Raw genomic sequence first — 21,515 nt, 5'->3', positions numbered from 1 at the left:
TACAAATACTAGAATTACAAAAGCATCTGATGACTTTTACTCTATACAGCTTCCCTCAATAAGATTTAATGATAATCCGATGGGCTTTTCAGAGGCACAAAAAGGGAGATTGTGCAATGATATGAAATATATGATAATGAATCAGTTATCCACTTTCCATCTCTTATGAATTTTCCTTCCATGAAATAAAATTGTAGATAAACTTTTAGAGTCATAGTCATAGAGAACTACAGCAAATGGGCCTTTCAGCCCATCTAGTCCATGCTGAACCATTTAAACTGCCTACTCCCATCAACCTGCACCCAGACCACATCCCTACAAACTCCTGCCATCCGTGTACCTATTCAAACTTTCGGAAGTTTAAGTCGCGATTGCATCCACAGTGTGCATTGCCAGCTTGTTCCACACTCTCTCCACTCTCCTGAGTGTAGAAGTTTCCCCTTATGCTCCCCTTAAAAAAAATTTCCTTTCACCCTTAACCCATGATCTCTACTTGTAGTCTCACTCAACCTCAGTGGAAAAAGCCTGCTTGCAGTTACCCTATCTATATCCCTCATAATGTTGTGTAACTCGATCAAATCTACCCTCAATCTTCTATGTTTAGATTCAGAATCAGGTTTATTATCACCGGCATGTGTTGTGAAATTTGTTAACTTAGCAGCAACAGTACAATACAATACATGATAATAAAAAAAGAAAAAATAAGTAAATCAATTAAAATGAGATATGTATATTGAATAGCTTAAAATACTGCAAATACATAAACAATATATTATATCTGGTCCTTTAGAATTCTGTCCAATAACTTTCCCACTACTGATGTCAGGCTCACTGGTCTATAATTTCCTGGTTAATTCTTAGAGTCTTTTTTAAACTGTGGAACAATATTAGCTGTTCTTCAATCCTCTGGTGCCTTGTCTTTTGCTAAGGATGATTTAAATATCTCTGCTATGGCCCTTGCAATTTCTACACTTGCCACCCATGGGGTCTGTGGGAACACCTTATCAGGCCTTGGAGATCTGCCCACCCTGATTTTCCTCAAGGCAGCAAACACCTCCTCTGTAATCTGTTAGGGTCCTTGATGCCTCTGATGCTTTGCCTCAGTTCTATTGACTCTATCCATCTCCAGAGTAAATACAGACGCAAAAAGAGCATTTAAGAATTTTCCTTAACTCTTTTGGCTCCTCACATAGATTACCATTCTGATCTTCCAGAGGACCAATTCTGTCCCTTGCAATCCTGTTGCTCTTAACTATCTGTAAAAGCCCTTAGGATTCTCCTTCGCCTTCTGCTAGAGCAAACTCATGCCTTCTTTTAATCCTGATTGCTTTATTAAGTGAGCAAACACGAGGAAATCTGCAGATGCTGGAGGTTCAAACAACAACACACACAAAATGCTGTGTTCCACCAGCATTTTGTGTGTGTTGTTGCTTTATTAAGCGTTCTCTTGCATTTCTTATACTTCTCAAGTACCTTATTTATTCCTATCTGCCTACCTATCCTTTTCCATAATTACCTTGAAGCTAATGACTTTAGGATCAAAGTGTCCCCCTATACAAGCTTCTGTCGCCTGCCTTTATTCATCCCCTAACAGCAGCTGAAGTTTTGCACACTCTTTCATTGGGACTTCTACGTACTGATTAAGCAAACCTTCCCGAACACATTTGACAAACTCTATTCCATCTAGTCCTTTTGCAGTATGGGAAAACCAGTCAATATGGTGCATGATTGAATAAACTATAGAATTGAATTTGTTTACATAGTTATGTGGCGACCCACTTCCTAGCGCACTCGAACCGGCTCACAAATAGCCAGCGTGCCGGCACAAAGGCCAGGTCTGCTTCACCAACAAAGGGAAAAGCCTGCGCGGGACTGTGAATACGTGCCCCCTACAGCATCCGCGCCCGGGGAGGGCGGGATCAGGGAGGCTTTAAAGCGAGGCTGTGAAGTTCGAATAAAATCTTCTTTAACTGCAGTTTACCGACTCCGTGTCGTTATTTTAGCGCTGCGTGTAGCACACCGCTACAATTGGTGACCCCGACGGTCCAAACGACTTTTGGACCGGAGATGACCGACACCGCATCTGTTCATACGGTTTCGTTGAAACTGCCAAGCTTCTGGACGCTGCAACCTCACCTATGGTTCCAGCAAGCAGAAGCCCAATTCCACGTTCGGCAGATAACCTCAGAGGACACACGTTACTACTACGTGGTGAGCTCCCTCGACCAGGACACAGCGGCCCAGGTTGCGGAGTTCGTACAGTCTCCCCCAGCGGACGGCAAGTACACGGAATTCAAAGCCCTGCTACTAAGGACTTTCGGACTCTCACGGCGCGAGCGAGCTGCCCGCTTACTGCACCTGGATGGCTTGGGAGACAGACCTCCAGATGCTTTAATGAATGAGATATTGTCTCTGGCCGACGGACACACACCCTGCCTCATGTTTGAGCAGGCATTCCTGGAGCAGCTGCCCGAGGACATACGCCTGCTGCTGTCCGACACGGATTTCAGCGACCCCCGGAAGGTGGCAGCCCGGGCGGACTTGCTGTGGAACGCCAAGAAGGAGAGTGGGGCGTCTGTCGCACAGATCACCAGGCCACGCTCCCAGCAGCAAACCAGTCCAGGCCTGGCCACAGAGCCCGCTAACCCCAGAGGCCAGGGTGTGGAGCCCAACGAACACTGGTGTTTCTACCACCAGCGGTGGGGCGCAGTAGCCCGCCCTGCAAGTTCCCGGGAAACGCCAGGGCCAGCTGCCGCTGATGGCTACGGCGGCTGGCCATCGGGATAGCCTTCTGTATGTGTGGGACAAGAGGTCGGGACGCCGTTTTTTGGTCGACACTGGTGCCGAGATCAGCGTCTTACCTCCGACGAGTTACGACACCCACAACAGAGCACCGGGTCCCACCCTGAGGGCTGCGAACGGCAGCACAGTAAGGACCTATGGCACCCGTACGGTGCAGCTACAGTTCGGCTCCAGCCGGTTCACGTGGGACTTCACACTGGCCGACGTAGCCCAACCGCTTCTGGGTGCGGATTTTTTGCGAGCTCACAGCCTGCTGGTCGACCTGCCAAGGCAGAGGCTGGTCCACGCCGAGACCTTTCAGACGTTCTCCCTGGGAGAAGCCCAGTTGCCAGCCCCACACCTCGACTCCATCACGCTGTCCGACAACGACTTCACCAGAGTCCTGGCGGATTTCCCATCGGTTCTGGCACCGCAGTTCACGGCAGCCATGCCCCGACATGGCGTACAGCACCACATCCCGGCCCAGGGGCCACCCCTCCACGCCCGTGCTCGGCGGCTTCCCCCGGACAAGCTCCGACTGGCGAAGGAGGAGTTCAAGAGGATGGAGGAATTGGGGATCATCCGGCGATCTGACAGCCCATGGGCCTCCCCCCTGCACATGGTGCCCAAAGCGACAGGGGGCTGGAGACCGTGCGGCGACTACCGCAGGCTGAACGTGGCTACCACACCGGACCGCTATCCTGTGCCGCACATTCAGGAATTTGCAGCAAACCTACACGGCGCATGGATCTTCTCCAAGGTAGACCTCGTCCGGGATACCATCAAATCCCGATGCATCCGGACGATGTTCCCAAAACGGCTCTCATCACCCCGTTTGGCCTTTTCGAGTTCCTCCGCATGCCGTTCGGCCTGAAGAATGCCGCACAGACGTTCCAGTGGTTAATGGATGTGGTGGGACGTGACCTGGACTTTGCATTCATCTATTTGGACGACATCCTCATAGCCAGCAGCAGTCGTCAGGAGCATCTGTCCCACCTCCGTCAACTCTATGTCCGACTGAGTGAGTACGGTCTAACAATCAACCCGGCCAAATGCCAGTTCGGGCTCGACACCATTGACTTCCTGGGCCACAGGATTACTAAAGATGGGGCAACCCCTCTGCCCGCTAAGGTAGACACAGTCCGCCATTTTCCCCGACCCACCACAATCAAAGGCCTTCAGGAATTCGTAGGTATGGTCAATTTCTACCACCGCTTCCTCCCTTCAGTTGCCCGGATCATGCGCCCCCTGTTCGCCTTGCTGTCCGGTCCGGGCAAGGACATTACCTGGGACGAGGTGTCCGCCGCCACTTTCATTCAAACGAAGGAAGCCTTGGCGAACGCCGCGATGCTAGTGCACCCCAGAATGGACGTCTCTACCGCCCTCACAGTGGACGCATCTAACACGGCAGTCGGTGGGGTACTGGAGGAACTCATCGCGGGTCGCTGGCAACCCCTGGCGTTTTTCAGCAAACACCTGCGGCCACCTGAGCTCAAATACAGTGCTTTCGACCGGGAACTGTTGGCGCTATACCTGGCAATCCGGCATTTCAGGTACTTCTTAGAAGGTAGGCCCTTCACCGCGTTCACGGACCACAAGCCGCTTACCTTTACGTTCATGAAGGTGTCCGATCCCTGGTTGTCCCACCAGCAGCACCATCTGTCCTACATCTCTGAATACACGACGGATGTCCGGCACGTCTTGGGTAAGGACAATGTCGTGGCGGACGCGCTCTCTCGCCCTAACATTCACGCCCTTTCCCAAGGGGTAGACTTTGAGGTGCTGGCAGATGCGCAGCAGTCAGACTAGGAGATCCCGAGTTACAGAACCGCAGTCTCCGGTTTGCAGCTCCAGGACCTTCCCGTAGGCCCAGGTGAGAGGACCCTACTCTGTGACGTCGCGCACCGGCCAGCCCCGTCCCGTCATCCCGGCACCTTGGCGGCGACGCGTTTTCGACTCCATTCATAACTTAGCGCACCCCTCCATCAGGACAACCGTCCGGATGGTCTGCAGCAGGTTCGTTTGGCACGGACTCCGCAAGCAGGTCAGTGAATGGGTCAGAACGTGCATGCACTGCCAGACGGCCAAGGTGCAGCGGCACACCAAAGCTCTGCCGCAGCAGTTCCACCCCACCCACCGGCGTTTCGACCACATTCATGTGGATTTCGTGGGCCCCCTGCCAGTGTCGCGAGGAGCGCGGCACCTCCTGACTATCGTGGACCGGTTCACGAGATGGCCAGAGGCGGTCCCGCTCACCGACACCACCTCCGAATCTTGCACCCAGGCACTGATCGCCACCTGGGTGTCCCGCTTTGGTGTACTGGCCCGCATTACCTCCGACAGAGGCGATCAGTTCACCTCCAGCCTGTGGTCAGCTATGGCCAGCCTTTTGGGGACACAGCTGCACCACACCACTGCCTACCACCCACAGTCGAACGGACTGGTGGAACGTTTCCACCGTCACCTAAAGTCGGCTCTCATGGCCCACCTGCGAGGAGCTAACTGGGCGGACGAGCTTCCCTGGGTCCTACTCGGCATCCGCACGGCGCCCAAAGACGATCAGCACGCCTCGTCGGCCGAGTTGGTGTACAGCGCACCCCTGGTCGTCCCCGGGGAGTTCATACCAGCCCCAAGGGGCACAACGAAGAACCCGCAGCAGTCCTGGGCAGACTACGCGAGAGGCTCGGCAGAGAGCTTGTGGTGACCCACTTCCTAGCGCACTCGAACCGGCTCACAAATAGCCAGCACGCCGGCACAAAGGCCAGTCCCAAAAGGGCGCCAGGTCTGCTTCACCAACAAAGGGAAAAGCCCGCGGGGGACTGTGAGTACGTGCCCCCTACAGCATCCGCGCCCGGGGAGGGCGGGATCAGGGAGGCTTTAAAGCAAGGCTGTGAAGTTTGAATAAAATCTTCTTTAATTGCAGTTTACCGACTCCGTGTCGTTATTTTAGCGCTGCGTGTAGCACACCGCTACATCATGACATTTTTATTTAACATCAAGTGGCCCAGAAGTAAAGTTTCAGAAAATCCACTTCCCCCTTTCACTCACCCTTCCTCTTCTAAATAATATGATTGTGGGTTGTAGGTCTTGTTCTATCATAAACAAAATATGGAATTGCAATAATGACTGAAGAACAGAGTACCCGCCACAGTACCCTGTAAATATTTAAAATATTGGTTTAAATAAAACACAAGCTCTATTTTGTTAAACTTGTGATATTAACAAAATAGATGATAGGAGACAGCTGTCAAACTATTTTGCAAGCTCAAGAAAGAACTATTTAGCATGTTTAGAAATTTTTCCTGAATTATGAATCCTCACTTTTGAAGTTAAATGCATATACAGTATTTTCAGAAGAAGCATTTTCTACCATCAAAGTAAAAACATGTAATTGTAGCGGTGTGCTACACGCAGCGCTAAAATAACGACATGGAGTTGGTAAACTGCAGTTAAAGAAGATTTTATTCGAACTTCACAGCCTTGCTTTAAAGCCTCCCTGATCCCGCCCTCCCCGGGCACGGATGCTGTAGGGGGCACGTACTCACAGTCCCCCGCGGGCTTTTCCCTTTGTTGGTGGAGCAGACCTGGCACCCTTTTGGGACTGGCCTTTGTGCCGGCGCACTGGCTATTTGTGAGCCGGTTCGAGCGCGCTAGGAAGTGGGTCGCCACAATGAGGTATTTTAAGTTTGAGCCGGCTGGTGGCGTAGTGGCATCAGCACTGGACTTCAGGGCGAGTGGTCCCGAGTTCGAATCCGGCTGGCTCCCATGCACGCTCTCCATCTGTGTCTGGGCTGAGTGTTGAGCTAGGAACTCGACCTTGTTAAAAAAAACCTGGAAAGGGACCCGCCATGTTTCAGATGTACGATGAGCAGTCACCAGAAAGGTCGGTGCAAAAAGGTTGTCATGACGGTGCCTCGACGACTCCACCAGGAGTTAAGGGCGCACACACACACACTTTAAGTTTATTAGTGGACGAGCAAAGATGCATTTTGCTTCACAAGTTGTTTTATAATTATACAACAGGAAATTGGACTCTGTTTATTGAAGCAATTACAAAGCAAGGACTAAAGTTTTCAATACGGTATCTAGCAGTGTTATTAATTAAAGCACAGTCACTTAAAATGATCACCATATGTTATGCTGTTTCAATGAAAAGGCTGGTAATATTATTATTGTCAAAACAGCTAAAATAGGAATTAGAAATCATTGTTTGCTTCATTAGGAACAAAAACCCACAATGATTGCAAGAAACAACATTATCATTCCTTTGAAGAAATACTTAACGAGTGAAACCTTCCATGAAACAGTCGTATGATATATTAAATTTAATTATTGTTATTGATTGAAATAAAATTGATTTTATCTAGTTAGGGAGAGTTCTACATTTGGCTTTCATTAATTATTTTGTAACATTTGTTTTCTAAATTCTCTATTTTACAAATGGCAATGTGTAAATCGTAGCTCTAAATCTTTTTATATCTAACAATGTCTCACTCATAATTGCACAAAAAGAACATTGCAATGATTTTAAGTTAGAATAAAAATTCCTGACACCTGAAATCAATTTCAAATAGAATCAGAATTAAGCAAACTTAAACAGAAACTCGAAGGCCCTCTTTCTGGTATATAGTGCAAATCTCCTTGACTTGATGACACTGCAGAAAATATAATTTGTGTGTCTTTTTGATAGTAAAGAATTCAACTAAGCTATCAGTTTAGGAGCACTTGAAGTTTAAGAGTGAATATATTAAATAAACACATTAAATAAAAATAAATATCAGTCAAAACCACTGGATCCTGGCAGTTTCCCAGCTTTCATTGTAAAGGGCTCCCTTTTCTAATGTTACAAAGGGAAGAAAGGATAGTGATGAGTCTTGTGCCAAGTCCAATACAGGAGTCAGATATTCAGTTATGAATATGTTTTGAAGGGAAACCTAAAGAATACAATTTACTTATTGAAGTGTCACTGAAAATGTCCAATGCCTCAGTAAATAGAAAAAAAATACAACTGCCATTTAGCAAATTTCAGGAAAGGTTACTGCAAAGGTCTAATTGTGCTGGTAACTGAATTGCACAACATCTGCTTTACAGGTATAATTCAGATGCCTAATGGTTCAAATGGCAAGTGAACACTAATTCTATATCAGAAATACTCCATCATTAATCCGGTTTTGTATTTCCTTCTGAGATGAAAGGACGTTGTTTGGGTCATAGAGTATATGCTGGCTCTGGGAGCATTTCCATCAGTCTCATTCCACCACTTATTTCCCTGTGACCTATTCTTAGATGTCCATCACCTCCACACTGGTCCTCCTGCCACCAACCTGGGAGTAATTTAGCCTATGAATACCTATGTTCTAAGGATGAGCAATTATCCCCCTCAATTCTTTGGGGTTCTTATGTTCCTGTCATTCATTCTTCGTTTTTTTTCTCTGTTTCTGTATTGTGGATGTCGGCGAAGAGTAAGAATTTCAGGTTGTATACGGTATGTGTTTTCTGATATTAAACTGGATCATTGAACCATTAAAACCAGATCACGTGGTAGAAAGTCAGAAGGTATAAGGAGTGCAAGTTTTGATTCTATTTACTGTTCTGAGATTAAAGTAAGAAAACTTACATGTGCTCTAGCCAAGCTGGTTTTCTTGTTGGACATATTGAAGAATCCTTGTTCTAGGCTTATTTGCTCCAATTCCTCCTCTGATATGTTGATGTCTTCATTAGCGTCGCATCCTGTACCCACAGGGAGAGCAGAATTAGGCCATTTGGCCCATCGAGTCTGCTCTGCCATCATGGCTGATTTAACACTTAACACCATTCTCTTGCCTTTACCTTGCAACCTTTGACACCTTGACTAATTAATAACATATCAACCTCCATTTTAAATATACCCAATGACTTGGCCTCCACAGCTATCTGAGGCAATTAATCCTACAGATTCACCACTCTCTAGCAATAGAAACTTCTCCTCATCTCTGTTCTAAGTGGATGTGCACTTATTTTAAGACTGTGTTCTCTGGTTCTAGACTCCCTCTCTATAGGAAACATCCTCTCCATGGCCACTGTATCTACAGTAGGTCTTCAATATTCAATATGTTTAAATGAGATCCCCTCATCCTTCTAAACTCCAATGAGTACAGGTCCAGAGCAATCAAACACTCCACATACATTAACCTTTCATTCCTGGGATCATTCTCCTCCTCTGGACCGTCTCCAATACATCTGTTACAAAACTGCTCACAATACCCCAAGAGTGATCTGACAATATCTTGTAAAGTCTCAGCATTACATCCTTGCTTTTATATTCTAGTCCTCTACAAATGAATGCTAATATTGCATTTACCTTCTTCACCACTGACTCAGCCTGGAACTTAACCTTTAGGAATCCTGCATGAGGATTCCCAAGTCCTTCTACACCTGTTTTTTTTTTAAAAATTTCCGCCTGTTTCCAAAATAGCCTACACCTTTCTTCCTACTACCAAAAGGGTATGATCATACACTTCCCTAAACAGTATATCATCTACCACTTCTTTGCCAATTCTCTCAAACTGTCTAAGTCCTTTTGTAGATTCCCTGTTTCCTCAATACAACCTTTCCATTCACCTATCTTCAAATCACCTGAAACATGGCCATAAAGCTATCATTCCCATTATCAAAATCATTGACATATAACATGAAAAGAATCGGTCCCAACTCTGACCCATCTGGAACACCACTATTTACTGGCAGTCAACTAGAAAAGGCTCCCTTTATTTCCACTCTTTGCCCCATGCCAGTAAGCCTAACTTCTAACTGTGCTAGTAGCCTTCCTGTAATATCATGGGCTCTTATCTTGTTAACCAGTCTTATGTGTGGCACCTTGTCAAAAACCTTCTGAAAACCCAAGTAAACATCATCCACTGACTCTCCTTTGTCTACTCTGCCAGTTATTTCCTCAAAAGAATTCCAATATATTTATCAGCAAGATTCCCCCTTAAGGAAGCCACGCAGACTTTTTACTGTGTTATCATATGCTTCCATGAACCTCGAAACCTTATCCTTAATAATGGACTCTAACATCTCCAACTGGCTAACTGGCCTATCACTTCCCTTCTTTGGCCTCCCTCCCTTCTTAAAGAGTGAAATGACATTTGCAATTTTCCAGTCGTCTGGAACCATTCCAGAATCAAGTGAATCTTGAAAGATCATTACTTTTGCCTCCTCGATCTCTACAGTTACCTCTTTCAGAACTCTGGCGTGTAGTCTATCTGGTCCGGGTGACTTACCTACCTTGAGACCTTACAGTTTTCCAAGCACTTTCTCCTTAGTAATGGCAACTACACTCACTTCTGCCCCCTGTCTCTCTCGAATTTCTGGCATATTACTGGTGTCTTCCAAAATGAAGATTGAAGGAAAATGCTTATTAAGTTCATCTTCCATTTCTTTGCCCACTATTACTACTTCTCCAGTGTAATTTTCCAGCTGTTTGATATCCACTCTTACCTTCCTTTTACTCTTTATATATTTGAAAAAAAAAAACTTTGGTATCCTCTTTGATAATATTGGCTAGCTTACCTTCATTTTTCACCTTTTGGATTTTTAATTGCCTTCTGTTGGCTTTTAAAAGCTTCCCAATCCTCTAACTTCCCACTGCTCTTGCTATATTATATGCCCTCTCTTTGGCTTTTATTCTGTCTTTGATTCACCTGGTCAGCCATGGTTACATCATCCTCCCTTTAGAGTATCTCTTCATCTTTGGAATGGATCTGTCTTATACCTTCCAAATTGCTCCCAGAAGCTCCAGCCTTTTCCATTTTGCCATCAGTTTCATCACCTTTGCAGAATTCTACCCTACTCTCACATTTATCTGGTCTATCTCTGACATTTTGCTTTGCTTTCTGGATCTTTCTGTCTCCATCTCAGGAAATAGCCTTTTACAAGACTACAGACACCCATAGCTATGTTGACTACATGTTCTAACACCCTGTCTCCTATAAGGATACCATTCCTTTCTTCCAGTTTGTTTTTCTGCATCTCAATTATTCCAGTGATGATGTCTTCCACTCTGGTGTCTCTCAGATATTTCTTAACATGTTTTGAACTTAAAATTTTGAATTTAAAAATTATGATATATGTCAGTGATAATACATGTGTTTTTGATGCTGATTCTTCCATTCTTCCATAGCGGAATGAGCTCCCAACTACATTTCTTGCTCCCTCTTTCTCAAAGCAGATCAAAAATAGAACTCTGCAGGTGCTCACCTTCCAGCCCACCAGTTTTCACATTCAATGTTTCATCCATTGCAATTTCTGCCAGCTCTAACATGATCCCAACAGCAGTTCCACCTTCTCTTCTCCTTCTCTTTCTACACTTTGCAAGGATCACTCTTTCATCTGCACGCCCGTCCCATCATCACTGTTCGTCCCCATGAAACCATTCACCTTTTTCTTGTTCACTATCCAGTAATACAAACAATCATTCCAGATGAAGTAGCGATTCTAGTGCATTGGAATTGATATTCACAATATGTCTCTTCCACACGGCAGAAACCAAATGCAGAGAGGGTGATCACTTTACAGAGTAGTTGCAGTCAGCCTGTAAGGTTGATACTAGGCTTCCAGTTGTGTGTCTCTTTAATTCTCAGTTCTCTCTTATTCTAACTAGTCTATCTGCAGCCTGCCCCAAAATAATTAACAAACAACTTAACTTTCTTCTGGACACTTTACAACCTTCTGGAGAGAACGTGAAATTATCCAGTTTCAGATAAATTTCTCTGTTGTTACTTTCCATTGTTTCCCATTATTGTTCTTACATGGTTATATCCCTTTCTCACCTTATTTCTATACAATGCCTCCCTAATAGTCAGTACTCAACTCCTTATCATCTGATCAAATTTAACCTAACTCCATATGGTCTCTTGACTTACACCTCACTCCCTAGCCTTGTGTTGCTTTGAAAATTGCAAGCCCTGTTCAAAGTTAAAAGTTCAATGTAAATTTAAGACCATAAGATATAGGAGCAGAATTAGGCCATTTGGCCCATTGAGTCTGTTCCACCAGTTCATCATGGTTGATCCATTTTCCCGTTCCTCCAAACTCCTGCCTTCTTCCCATATTCCTTTGTGCCCTGACCGATCACAAATCTATCAAGCTCTGCCTTAAATATACCCATTTATTTGGACTTCACAGCCATCTGTGGCAATAAATTCCACAAATTCACCACTCTCTGACTAAACACATTGCTCCTTATCTCCATTCTAAATGGACGTCCCTTTATTCTGAGGTTGCATCCTTTGGTCATAGGATGCAACCCAAGTCTAAGTCCTTCTGTAGCCTTGTCTCCCTCACCATAGGGGATATCCTCTCCACGTCCACTCAATCAAGGCCCTTCAACATTTAATAAGTTTCAATTAAATCCACCCCCCCCCCCCATTCTTCTGAATTCTAGTGAGTACAGGCCAAGATCCATCAAACGCTCCTCATATGATAAGCCTTTCAATCTTGGAATCATTCTTGTGAATCTCCTTTGAGCCCGCTCCAATGTCAGCACATCCTTTCTTAGATAAGGGGCCTAAAGCTGCTCACTATACTCCATGTGAAGCCTCACCAATGCCTTATAAAGCCTCAGCATTACATCCTTGCTTTTATATTCTAGTCCTCTTGAAATGAATGCTAACATCACCTTTGCCTTCCTCACCACTGACTCAGCCTGTAAACTAGCCTTTAGAAAATCCTGCTCAAGGATTTGCATCTCAGATTTTTGAATTTTCTCTCCATTTAGAAAATAGTCTACCTTTCATTTTTACTACTAAAGTCCGTGACCATACACTTACCAACTTACTATCCGCCACTTCTTTGCCCATTCTCCAAATTTGTCTAAGTCTAAGTCCTTCTGTAGCCTGTCTGTTTCCTCAACCATACCTGCTCCTCCACCCGTCTTTGTATCATCCACAAACCTGGCCACAAAGCCATCGATTCCATCATCCAAGTTTATTATCGAAGTACATATATGTCATCATATACAGCCCTGAGATTTGTTTTCTTGAGAGCATACTCAATAAATCCAATAACTATAATGGAATCAGTGAAAGACCACACCCAACACAGCTTGACAACCTGTGTGCAAATACAAAAAGAAATAAATAATAATTATTATTATTATTGAGAACATGAGATAAAGAGTCCCTGAAAGTGAGTCCATAAGTTGTGGAAACAGTTCAGTGATGGAGTAAGTGAAGTTATCTCCTCTGGTTCAGGACTCTGATGGCTGAAGAGTAATAACTCTTCCCGAACCTGGTAGTGTGAGCCCTGAGGCTTCTTTCTGATGGCAGCAGTGAAAAGATAGCAAGATCTGAATGGTGGAGCCCCCGGTGATGGATGTTGTTGCACCAGTTCTGAGGAAGGGTACCTGATCCAAAACATTGACTAATTTCTTTTTCCACTGAAGCTCCTTGATTGGCTGAGTTTTCTAGCATTTCTAGTTTTGTTCTATGCAGGAGGCTTTTAAGATCAGGACTGAAGCCAGATCACTGGAACTGTGAGGCAGCAGCATAATCTATTCATCCTAATGTTACCCTAGGTTGAGAACAAAAGTGGAATCTTTCATAAGACTCAGTAAAAGATTTAAATAGGATACTTAATTTGCTGTAGGATACTCTTATGGCATTGAATGGTTTAATGCCTTGTTTTGCCATGAAGTATCACAAAAATAGGTAGGACAGAAAAAAATAATTCAGTTGATCTTGCTTATGCTGACTTTCAGAAGTGCTATCAAATTAGTCCAATTATTCAGTTCCGTCTGCTCAGCTCTCCCATTTTTTGCTTTTCAAACATACACGATATTTCGTTTTCTTTTGGAAATTCCTATTGAATTTACTTCCACTACATTTCAGTCAAATCACTTTAACTTGCTGCATAACAAAAAGGTCTTCCTGTCCCTTTGATTCTTTCTTCAACTGCATGAAACTCTTAACATTCGAGTATCACCATTTCTCAGCAGAAACAGTTTTATCGAATCGGTGATGCTCAGCAGCAAAGATTAGCATTACCAGGCAGCAAGAAACCTGTAGAAGCAGTACATAAAAGTCCCACCAGCTTAGAAATACATCTGTTCTAATTATTGTGCTGGAGGGTTACAACTGCTGCAACAGCAGTCAGTTCAGTTATAGTCCTGTCACTGCAAATTTCTGTACTGGGCATTACTAAAAGGTCATTGCATGATTATGTTCAAAATCATACCTCCTAGCTACAGGGAATGAAGCAGTGAGCTGGGTGAGCGGGATTGGAGAAACAGAGACAGCAGGTGGCTGTATGTTAGGAATGTAGCAATTGAATATTGTAATTCAGAATCAGGTTTATTATCACAGGCATGTGACGTGAAATTCGTTAACTTTGCAGCAGCAGCTTAACGCAATACATAATATAGAAGAATAAAAATAATAAATAAGTAAGTAAATCTTATTCAGTATACTTTATACAGTATACATATATTGCATAGATGAAAAATCATGCAAAAATCAGAAATACTATATATTAAATAAAAGTGAGGTAGTGTCCAAGGGTTCAATGTCCATTTGGGAATTGGATGGCAGAGGGGAAGAAGCTGTTCCTGAATCGCTGAGTGTGTGCCTTCAGGCTTCTGTAACTCCTACCTGATGGTAACAGTGAGAAAAGGGCATACCCTGGGTGCTGGAGGTCCTTAATAATGGATGCTGTCTTTCTGAGACACCACTCCCTGAAGATGTTCTGGGTACTTTGTAGGCGAGTATCCAAGATGGAGCTGATTAAATTTACAACCCTCTGCAGCTTCTTTTGGTCCTGTTCAGTAGCTCCCCCACTCATACCAGACAGTGATGCAGCCTGTCAGAATGCTCTCCATGGTACATCGAGAGAAGTTTTTGAGTGTATTTGTTGACATACCAAATCTTTTCAAATTCCTAATAAAGTATAGCCACTGTCTTGCCTTCTTTATAACTTCATCAATATGTTGGGACCAGGTTAGATCCTTAGAACTCTTGACACCCAAGAACTTGAAACTGCTCACTCTCTTCACCTCTGATCCCTCTATGAGGATTGGTATATGGTCCTTCGTCTTACCCTTCTGGAAGTCCACAATCAGCTCTTTCGTCTTACTGACATTGAGTGCCAGGTTGTTGCTGCGGCACCACTCCACTAGTTGGCATATCTCACTCCTGTATGCCCTCTCGTCACCACCTGAGATTCTACCTACAATGTTTGTATTGTCAGCAAATTCATAGATGGTATTTGAGCTATGCCTAGCCACACAGTCATGGGTATATAGAGAGCAGAGCAGTGGGCAAAGCACACACCCCTGAGGTGCACCAGTGTTGATTGTCAGTGAGGAGGAGACGTTATCACCAATCTGCACAGATTGTGGTCTTACAGTTAGGAAGTCGAGGGTTCAATTGCAGAGGGAGGTACAGAGGCCCAGGTTCTGCAACTTCTCAATCAGGATTGTGGAAATGAAGGTATTAAATGCTGAACTATGGTCAATGAACAGCAATCTGACGTAGGTGTTTGTGTTATCCAGATGGAGCCATTGGAGAGCCATTGAGATTGCTTCTGCCGTTGACCTATTGTGGTGATAGGCAAATTGCAACGGGTCCAGGTCCTTGCTGAGGCAGGAGTTCAGTCTAGTTATGACCAACCTCTCAAAGCATTTCATCACTGTAGGTGTGAGTGCTACCATGCGATAGTCATTAAGGTAGCTCACGTTATTCTTCTTAGGATCTGGTATAATTGGTCAATGGGTAATAGACATAAATGACAGCTAGCAAAATCGGAGCTTGGTTGCAGGGAAGGGTGAGTAGTATCAGCAAGGGTACTATATGAAGAAGGAGGGATGTTGGGGCACTTTGATGAGAAAGAACAAGGCCAGGATGCTGGGATAGAGATGAGGTAATTGACTGGGTGAGGAGAAGTGGGTCAGGGTAATGCGGGAGAGATAAGGGTATGGGTTAGATTGTGGTTGAAAGGAAGTGGGGAACTGATGCAGAGTTATGCAAGTATGGCAAATAATAGAATGTCAATATTACACTATGTTGTGTAGACCTCATTGTCCTAAACAGCTATTACACTGGAAAAGCTGTTACTGTCTGCACAGGCAAAGATAAATTGCAATTGGAAATCCTGATTTAAATCTCCCGAATAAAGAAATGTGATTCAAGGTCATGACAATTGTATCCTAATGTGGAAAAAAGTAAATTTTGAGCCCATATTTTAAGGTCACTTTATATGGTCAGTTGGCACATTAAGTTAATAGCTTTCTAGTTACTCCTAATCTTTTAGGATACCTTTCTGTTTTCAGCAATTTAATTCCAATTTGCCAACACTTTCATTCTGGTTAGGCTGCTACTGTTTGAAGACAGCGATGAATGGTTTGGTTCGTTTGTTGTTTGGTTTAGGGAAATTAATGAAAAAGAAAAGAGGCCAGGAGAAATAAGAAAAGGTCGAAGTGGTGAGAATGTTGTAGGATACCGTACCAGGCAGATCACCATGGGCCAAAGTGATAGGCAGCCTCACTTCCCTTCACCCAAGAGGCTGCTGCAAAAAGATATGCTACAGCCACACCTCAGGTCTGTACTGAAATCCAGATCATAGTGCCTTTAACTTCAATTTTATATGATCTTTTCAGAATAAAGCTGTTGACATTTTATTTATTGTGTTAGGGAGGCTGCCAGAGAATTAATTACATTATATTCTCAGCTATAGAGTAAAGCACAACAAGCTTTGGACCTCAACCACGTGGCAGACTTTTTCAGGATCTAAGGGGCTTTATACTGTATGTTTCACTTCATTGCCTTGGCATCTAGATTCGCTTGACCAATGCTTGCAACACACGGACAATTCCCACCTGCTTCATCATATCTACAATGATGAAGTGCTTCAAGAGTTTGGTTATGGCTAGAGCCAACTTCTATCTCAGCAAGGATCTGGACCCACTGCAATTTGCCTATCTCCACATTAGGTATATGATGGATGTGATCTTATTGGCTCTCTATGCGGCCTTGGATCACCTGAACAACAGAAATACCTATGTCAGGATGCTGTATCAATACAGCTCAGTGCTTCATACCATCATTCTTAGAATTATGATCAAAAAGATCTAGAACTGGGCCTCTGTACCTCCCTGTGCAACTGGTTCCTTGACTTCCTAAACTAAAGACCACAGTCAATGTGGATTGGAAATAACATCTCCACTTCACTGATACACCTCAGGGATGTGTGCTTAGCTCTACTGTCTGTACTGCCATGGCTGTGTGGGAAGGCACAGCTCAAACACCATCTATAAATTTTGCTGGTGATACAACCATTGTGGACAGAATCTTGGATGGTGACAGGAGGGCATGCAGAAGCGAGATACACCGACCGGCTAATTGAATGGTGCACCATAGCTGCATGCCCAGCTTCTGCTCTAATTTCACCCATAAGTTTGCAGATGATACCACTGTATAGCAGGCCTTATCTCAAATAAGAGTGAGGTGGAGTACAGGAAGGAAGGAGGTAGAGAGCCTAGTGGCATGTTGCCATGACAACAACCTTTCTCTCAATATCAGCAAATCTAAAGAGCTGGTCATTGACTTCAGGGAGGGGGATGGTGTGCATGCTCCTGTTTAATCAAAGGTATTGAGGTCAAAAGGGTTGAGAGCTTCAAGTTCCTAGGACTGAACATCACCAATAGACTGCCCTGGCCCTACCATATAGATGCCATTGCTAAGAGAGCTCACCAACATCCCTGCATCATTAGAAAGCTAAAGAAATTTGACAGGTGTCCTTTGATCCTCATCAATTTGTATTGATGCACCATGGAAAGCATCTTATCCAGATGCATCACTTTTGTCATAGCAAACCATGATGCATCTGGATAAGACGCTTTCCATGAGAGCTGTGGACACAGTTCAGCACATCATGGAAACCAGACTCTCCTGCATGGACTCTATCCAAACTTCTTGTTGCATCAGTAAAGCAGCCAGCTCCCACCCCATTCATTCTCTTTTATCCTGGATTGGTGGGCATACCATTTAAGAAAAGGTTGAGTGAACTTGGCCTTTTCTCCTTAGAGCGACGGAGGATGAGAGATGACCTGATAGAGGTGTACAAGATGACGAGAGGCATTGATCATGTGGATAGCCAGAGGCTTTTTCCCAGACCTGAAAAGGCTAATATGAGGGGGCATAGTTTTAAGGTGCTTGGAGATAGGTACCGAGTTGTTGTTATTTACACAGAGAGTGGTGGGTGTGTGGAATGCACTGCCGGTGCGTGGAGGAAGTGGTTACAATAGGGTCTTTTAAAAGCCTCATAAATAGGTACATGGAGCTTCTATGTTTTATGTTCCTCCCTCCTATTGGGCAGAAGATGCAAAAGCTTGACAGCACATACAAAAAAGCTCAAGGACAGCTTCTATCCCACTTCTATGAGACTATTGAATGGTTTCCTACTACAATAAGAACCTCACATCCTACCTCCTTATGATCGTCCACTCTTCTGCACTTTCTCTGTAATTGTAACTCTTCATTCTGCATTCTGTTATTGTTTTACCTTGTACTACTTCAGTGCACTGATATATTGAATTGAGAGGTTGATAGAGTGGAACTACCCCAGTCTTCTCCACTTTAAGATGTCTCCTTTGTCATTGTTGTATATGATGGATGTCTAATCAATCACATAGAAATCTATTTTCTCTGAATTGTCTGCCCCAATAAGTGTGGAAGCTGCATCATTAGAAGTATTTAAAGTGGAGGTAAATATCTATTTAGTAGATGAGGAGTGGATGAATAAGGAAAAATGGCACAGGGGAAGAGTTGAAGGCAGTGTAATCAAGATTAAATGGTGAACCAGGCTTGAAAGGCTTAGTGGCCTACTTGTACTCCTATTTTCCTGTGTTTTCATATATGTTCCTGAATGGGAAATTTCACATGAAAGTCAGGATAGTGATTCTTAAGTTGCTAGGGCATGCCCTCTGTGAGAGTGATGATTTTAATTTTATGGGAAATAAGATTTAGAGTGGTTCCTGGAAAAGAAAGGTCATGCTTCAATACTCCATAAATTCATGTAATTTAAAGCAGTCTAGTCCACAGGCAATAAAAGTATCCTGGTGGGCTGCTGCATTATATTCTGTTTGGAAGATTAGAAATTATGCCTGTTATTCATTCTCTCTCTCTCTCTCTCCCTCCCTCCCTCCTTTATTTAACGGCACTCGTTAGTCTCCAAACACTACCTTTGTTACAACAGGCTTTAAACAATCACTTTGACACATCAAGAAAGTTTCAAGTTTCTTTCACACACAATGGAATGCCAAAGTAATCATTTGTACATCATGCCTAATGCCTACAACCTTAACAGATATTTTGTCAGTTTGATGGCATTTTCACATCATATTGATGCCCAACATAGTACAGCAATGCTTCAGGTCAAGCGTTTCCCTCATTGCTTCAGTGACACTGGTGTGCTTCCGATGTCTGGTGCCATCTGTGTTGATTTTGCATGATTCCCCTCTGGGGGTTTTCTCACAGTACTCCAGTTATCTCATACATCCAAAGTAGGTGCTAAATGTAGGGTTAATTGGTGCAAGAATTTAGCTAGTGTAGGTGAGTATAACTAAGAAGAGAAGAGGATCAGGGGAACAAATATTTGAGAAAGGATAGGTTACGGGGGAGGGGGGAAATGGGATTATTCTGAGAACTGGCCTCAACCTTCTACTCGTACATATGGATATGAAATCCGCATTAAAATGTCAATAATTCATTGTTTTAAATTACACTGTGGTACCTTTAGAGGAGTACACTGGAGCTTTATGAAAGAGTTGGGCTTTAAAGATGTGAGAGACAATCTAATTTTAAAGGAAACTGATTCCAATTTCATGCAATAGTGTACAATAGAGATTTTGCCTTCAATGACTCTGGTGACACGCCACAGGGTCAGCCAGCCACATAATCATTTCTGATGGTAAGAAGTCTCTGGTGGGATGGGGAGGGAATAAAAAACAAATGCCCTGCCTGCTACTCAGTAGCACCAGAAGGGTGGCAGCAGCTAGGTTTTGAACCTGGGGTATAAAATGTTCTTGATTGCCTTGCACAAGGGAATTACCAATGATAGATGTGTTTCAGAATCACTTATATCGCAGGCCCTAGTGCACAATATTTTAACTAATTTGGAGAGCATCACTGATTTCCTAACAGCTTTTTTTTTCCTGGTGCTCAGCTGGGTGTCCATTCAGAGTTGATTAAAAATGTCATCAGAATCCACGGAGAGCATTGAAACCTGATTGACATTGACTCGTATGGCTCCCACTGGAATACCCTAGTTTCCACCAAGTCCACTGGTATTCTAGTGAGAAACTAATGGGAGTAAAACAGGAAATAGTGCCACTCTATTTTATTTGCACTTCTAGTTTGTCCTCGATATTAAAGGGAGGTAAGATTGTGTTGTGGTGACGGTTTACTGAAGCAGTTCCAGAATATGGGCCCTAGGTAGCTCGAATGTAACAAAAAAAATCACTGCAGTGGTCATCTCTGCTTTTAACAAGATAAGCAAAAAGAATTCAGCCACAGATAAATTGAGGCTGGATTGAGGAGAAAATTTTGGAGCTGGAAGTCAAGATTCTTTGTGATTGAGGGAATGCATGATTCAAAGTTCAGCTTTTAAGGTAGAACTCGTAATTGCATCAGCACAGTATGCATAATCACTTCACAATGTTTAATTGGAGGACTGAGTCCAGTGAAGACTGTTTGGATTCTGTGCCGTTACCTTGTATTGGCTATAGCCAAAACACTGAAATCTCCTTCCAATATGTCAATTGACATATGTGAAATCTCTTACTATCTCTTCTTTCAGTTAGTCCTGACGAAAGATCTTGGCCCGAAACATCGACTGTTCTTCCTATCGATGCTGCCTGGCCTGCTGCGTTCCACCAGCATTTTGTGTGTGTTGCTTGAATTTCCAGCATCTGCAGATTTCCTCGTGTTTGGACCTTTACCATCCGTAGTTTATTATGAATGAAACCTGAGAAATTTGATTTTGTCTTTTTGCCGTTCGCCAATTTTCATCGTGCCAATGGAGATTTTGTCTTCAACTGTCCAGGCTTTGATTTGGATCTCATGGTCTTATAAAGATTATGGGGAGAAGGCAGGAGAATGGGGTTGAGAGGGAAATAGATTAGCCATGATGAAACAGCAGAGCCCACTTGATGGGCTGAATGGCTTAATTCCACTCTTATGTCTTATAAACATCTCTGTACCTCTAATTCCTCTTTTCAACTGCTTCACAATATTAGAGGCACTACATAAATGCAAGTTGTTTACATTTTTTTGTTGGATAAGCTGACTGATAATACCAAGCCAGCAGTGGGTTCAAGAGTCGTGGCAGAGAAATAAAGCTGGATTTTGTCACCATAAAGAAGGAAATACTTATGTATGTTGACCCTAAGTGAAAGCATGTAGGTGACAAGTCTTACTGAAGATGCTCTGGTTAACATTAGTTAGACAAGTCACTTAGACAAAGCAGGGAGGTTCGAATTGACAACCTCACAGACTATGGAAAGTTTATGGCAGAGAATGCAACAGGGCCACAATCGTGGAAAATGTCAGTCATTTGTTAACTCTGGAATTTTGTTTTAATTATGTTCACCAATGCAGTTCCACTTGTTGATATACAGTACACTACTCACACTTAAATACAGGACATAGGCCATCCTTTCATCTGTTTTTCATGTGTGAAAGGTGTATTTTGAATGGTAGGTG

The sequence above is a fragment of the Hemitrygon akajei genome, chromosome 1 (genome assembly GCF_048418815.1).
Source record: "Hemitrygon akajei chromosome 1, sHemAka1.3, whole genome shotgun sequence".
NCBI classification, from domain to species: domain Eukaryota; kingdom Metazoa; phylum Chordata; class Chondrichthyes; order Myliobatiformes; family Dasyatidae; genus Hemitrygon; species Hemitrygon akajei.
The sequence above is the reverse complement of the archived record's forward strand: the minus strand, read 5'-3'. Positions refer to the sequence as shown.